Source organism: Theobroma umbraticum, unplaced genomic scaffold (assembly GCF_002168275.2).
Source record: "Theobroma umbraticum cultivar Fairchild unplaced genomic scaffold, ASM216827v3 scaffold_4.1, whole genome shotgun sequence".
Taxonomy (NCBI): Eukaryota; Viridiplantae; Streptophyta; class Magnoliopsida; order Malvales; family Malvaceae; genus Theobroma; species Theobroma umbraticum.
In genome coordinates this window covers 10,453,482-10,458,863 of record NW_018397258.1, presented here as the reverse complement: position 1 = coordinate 10,458,863, position 5,382 = coordinate 10,453,482, and positions in this window count along the sequence as shown.

Sequence of the window (5,382 nt, the reverse complement as noted above, 5' to 3'; positions counted from 1 at the left end):
TGTTTGAAAGTGCAAAATAAATTTACAAGTGTCATTTAAAATTTTACCTATATAAGTATATGTATCGAAAATATATTATAATAGTAAGCAGAGTATCAATCCTTTAAAAAATTATTTTAAAAATTTACTAAGTATTAAAATTAAAATAAATTATTTTTATTCAAAAAATTAAAATTTGGATAATTAAACAAACTAAAAATTAATCAACTAAAACTAAACTAATTAACAATAATTAAAAATCTAAGCAAAGATATAATGGAGTAAAAATTAAATTAGAAAAGCGTAGGATTATAATATCCCTCACACTTTATTTAAATTTTACCTCTCTCTTTTATCTTATTCTAATGGGTTGAATTGTTAACCTAAAGTCTTCAATTATTTATAATGCTTTCTTGAGTCTCTTATAAAAATATCTATTTTAACCAAAATACTATATTCCTATATGAATTGAAATTGAAATAGATCCATTAAGTTCATGTTATAATGTTGGCTACATATAGCATATAGGTATATTCCTATCCTATACACAAATCAATTTATTCATCTAAGCAAATAAATATGATCATATGCTATTTCAATTTTAGCTTACACTAAACTCATTTTCCAAAGTTTGTTTAGGTATTTAGATCAATTTAATTACAGATCTGGCAATTAAAAGCATTAAGAATAAATTGGAATAAACGATTTAATTTCATTGAAAATAAGCTAGAAAGAGATTAAAAATTTAAATTATATGTGAGTTTAATTGCAATCCTAGAAAAATAAATTAAACTACTCATAATTGCAAAAGTAAATAAAAACATATGAAGTTTAGCCATCAAGAATAACAAGAATAAAAGCTAAGGAAGGAAAAATAAATAAATATTGGCAGCTTTGGTCTTCAATCTTCAATCTTAACTTCTAGCTTCTTGAATCTCTCTTAGGATTTCTCCTTAATGTGTGTGTGGCTAACTTCTCCTTAAGTAACTACTTATAACTAAAAATTAACCTAATTTTACCTAAACTAAACAACTTTAGCTTAAAAACTCTTAATATGGGCTTAAAATAAGTGTAGAGTCCAATAGGGACTTAGTCAACCAATAGCCTACTCTTTTCCACCTTGTTTCTTAAAGTTTTCTAGCTCGACCCCATGGCACACACCATCTAAGCCGTGGTGCTTCCTTTGCTTCATGCCTTTTCTTGGTGGCTGTAGCATTTTGTCAACTTTCAATACGATTTTCTCTATCTTCAATGTAGAACTGGGGACAGTAATCACATGAAATCATAACTCTTTCTCTTATCTTTCCAATGGTCAAAGAATCGCATCATTTGAAATTCTAGAACGAGAGTTATGCTTAAAATACTGTGACATATAGAAATAAGGCATAAACTCCTTAAACACCTTTCTTCTCCCAATTAAGCCTTATTTTTCTTGAGTTTTACAAAAACATGAAAAATAATAAATAATAACCAAACTAAGATAATTAATCATAAAATTAGCATAAAATAAAATAACTTAATAAAAATAAACTAATTAAAAATATAACTAAAAATAGTTAAATTCTAACCTAAATTCAAGAACTTAGCTATCTTTCAAGAATAATTTGAGATAAAGATAATTCTATCTTGTAAAATTAATTATCAACAAGTGGTGGAGTCTACCTTAAGGCATTAAAAAATGATTGATCTACACAACATCAAGCTTGTATTCTCAACTCAACATTTGACTACAAGGAAGATACAACCAAGGACACATGTTAAAGTGTCAAGGAATCTTAAAGAAACATAGATCCAATCTATCCAGTGGCTGAATGTATGGAAAGCTTGAAGAAATCTTGAAGACAACAAAGGCCCAATCAATCTTAAAAATGCTTTAGTAGATCTTGTGGTAGAAAGGTCACAAAATCTCAAAAATGAACAGCCACAATTGATCCTAAAAGGGTCCCAATTGACCTTAAGGGAAAGAAGACAAGAAAATTAAGATGTTTGGAAGCTCCAGCGGATCCTCAAGGGCTCCCAGTCAGCTATTCAAGGCCAAAACTAAAAAATACATGCTCTCGAGAAGTGGTTCGAGTAAAGGACACTTATATTTGGTTATATAAACCTTAATTTGAAGATTTAAAGAACCATAGTTAATCTTAGGAGCCTTGTAGTTGATCCTAGAGGCTCAACAACAGTCAAAATTTTTTCAAACATGTGTCTAATGGCTAGATTCTTGTGCAAGTCATCTCCAACGGCTCCAAGACCTCTCCAACTATAAAAAGGACTCTTTAGAAGCATTTCAAAGGGTGGAAGAAGTGAGAAAAAGTCCAACTCTTAAGCATTAAAATCTTGAAGTGAAAAGAAAGAAAAACCAAGCAAAACTAAGTATTCGTTTGGCATTGTTGCACTGTAGTACTAAACTAGCAAAATCCACCTTTTAGAAGCACTCTTGCTATTCCTTGTTTTCACCCTTGTATAAGTTCTAACTTAGCTTTGAAAAGTTAAAAGTGTGTTACGCTTGCTCCTCGTTTAAAAGGCAAATTTGTTGTTCTGCTTGATCCCGTTAAAAAATGTTTGTAAGGATTGTGGTTGCTTATAGAAAGAGCCATTGTAAGGGTTTATTGCTTGATCCTGTTAAACAACACATTTCCTTGAGTGGATTTGAAACTCCTTGGTGAGCCAAGGGAGAGGACGTAGGCATTTGAGAAAGTTGAACCTTTATAAAATACTTGTGTCTTCATTTTTATTTTTGTTTTGGTTTTTGGCATTTCATTTCAAGAAAGACACATTTTGTAAATTGCTTGTGTTTTGACCTAAACTCTTCACATATTAATTTGCTTCATGTCAATTAAATTTCTACCTATGCAAGTATACATATTGAACAGATAGTATAACGGTAAGCAAAGTGTTGATCTCATAGAGAATTGATCTAAACTTTTACTAAGTACTAAAATTATAACAATTTTATCTTATCCAAACAATCAAAATTAATTAATTAATTAAGACTAATTAACTAAAATTTAAACTAAAATGAAAAATCAAAGTAATAATAATTTTAGTGAAAATCAAATCAAACAAGCTTAGAATTACAATATCCCTCACACTTCATCTAAATCTTAACTCTCTTCCTTAACTTATTTCAATAGGTTGAATTGTTAATCTAGAGTCCTTAATTATTTATAAGGGTCTCCCAACTCATTAAATAAAAATACCTATTTTAATCAAAACATTATATCTCTATATGAATTGAAATTAAAATAGACTCATTACGTTCAAGCTCTAATCTAGCTATATATGGCCAATAGGTATATTCTATCCTATACGCAAATCAATTATTATGATCATATGCTATCCCAATTTTAGTTTAGACTAAACTCTCTTTCCTAAGTTTGTTTAAGTTCCTAAATAAATTTAATTAGTGATCAGACAATTAAAAGCATTAAGAATAAATTGAAATAAATAATTCAATTCCATTGAAAATAAGCAAGAAAGAGATTAAAAATTCAGATTAAATGTGAGTTCAATTGTAATCTTAGAAAAATTATATTAGCTACTCATAATTGCAAAGATAAATAAAAATATATGAAGTTTAACCATTAAGAGTAACAAGAAAAAAATAAAAGCTAAGGAAGAAAACAAAACAAATATTTGTACCCTTGCTCTCCAAGTTTCAGCCTTAACTTCTAGCTTGTTGAATCTCTTAAAGTTGTTTCTAATTTTCTCCTAAAAATATCTTATTTATACTAATGATCTTAACCTAAAAATCCCTAAGTTAACCTATTGACTTTAACTTTTGAGCTTAAAAGTGTAGTGGGGCCCAAACATCAAATATCATCTTCAAACTTTCCATTCTCGTAGCAGTACACCTTGTCATCTTTCGATACGATTTTCTTATCTTCAAAGCAAAACTAGGCAAAGTGGTCTTATAAAAATTGTATCTTTGTTTCTTAGCTTTCCAATGGCACAAGAATTGCATCATTTAGAGTTCTGTAGCGAAAGTGATAGGCAAAATATTGAAACATATGCAAACAAAATTTTGGTTCCTTCAAGCACCTTACTTTCCAAAATTAAGTCATATTTTCTTAAATCCTACAAAAGCATAAAAACTAATAAATAATAACCAAATTAAAGTATATAAACATAAAATTAAAATAACTTTATAAATACTAAACTAATTATTAAAATAACTAAAGTATAATTAATAACTAAGGACTTAGCTAACATTTAAAAACAAAATTGGACTAAAATAATTCTGTAAAATAGAATTATCACTTCCTTGTCAAATCCTTCTCTACCATCATCACTTGTTTACCCCTTGACAAAATAATTTCTTGAAATATTCCTTTTGAGTTACTCTTGCTTGATTTACATTTGAAAAATATTTTAAGTATTTCATAAGTGATCATTTGCTTATGTTTGATTGAGTAGACTTATTTAAGATTTGCATATTCATCAAAGTCTTATTTGGAACTTATCTTATAAGCTTTGAAAATGATTTTCTAATCTAGGCTCGATAATTGAGTCTTTGTATTTGACTACTAGTTTATTTTAAAGGACTTTGAACTTGACTTGTCATAAGAACCATAACCATAGTCAACTGCAGGTTCATCAAAGTTGACTATAGCTTGTTGATTTTCATTCTCCAAAATATTTAAAATCCAATTCACTCATCTCTTGGATATTTTTGTCACTTATTCATTGAGTTAGCATATATAACATGTGTGTTTCTTTGCATTCATAGGAAACCACCATGCACTTCATGATTAGAAATTCTGATGCGAAGTTGTCTTATCTTATCCTAGCATTAGGGACTAACCACAATGATATTATACTATATGTTAGATTTCATTGGACTTTTAAAATTAATGCCTGATGTTCAAAATGTTCACTTGAATAACAGAACAAATGATGTTGATAAAGTGATTTGTACATAGAAGATTTGAGGTAACTAATAATATTAACAACAATGATGTCTAAAGTTTTTGTTTTTGTGGGTTTTTTTGGCTATATTTAGTAGATCTGATTATGGGTTTTGATGCATGCAAAGTTTGGGTGTTGGGAAAATGTAGGGAATTAGAAATTAGTTTGAATCTAAAACTTCATATTTTGCTCTTGCATATCTTTAGATTTCCATTTTTGTTGCTTTGGAATGTTATATTTTCCATTTTTGCTATAGCTTTAATATACTTTGGATTGGGATCCTTGGTTTGCATTTATTGGATCTGGGGAAATGTAAGGTTGTTAATAGAAATTTAGTTAGAAATATAACATTTTTTGTTCCCCTTTGATTTCTTGGAATGAAGCAGATTGTTAGGCATTTTTTGAATTTTGAATGTTGTTTTTTTCCTGATTTTTTCTCTAAGTGTATTTGATTGGATATGACTTTGTGTTGGTCCCAAATAAATGTGCTAAGGGGGGGGG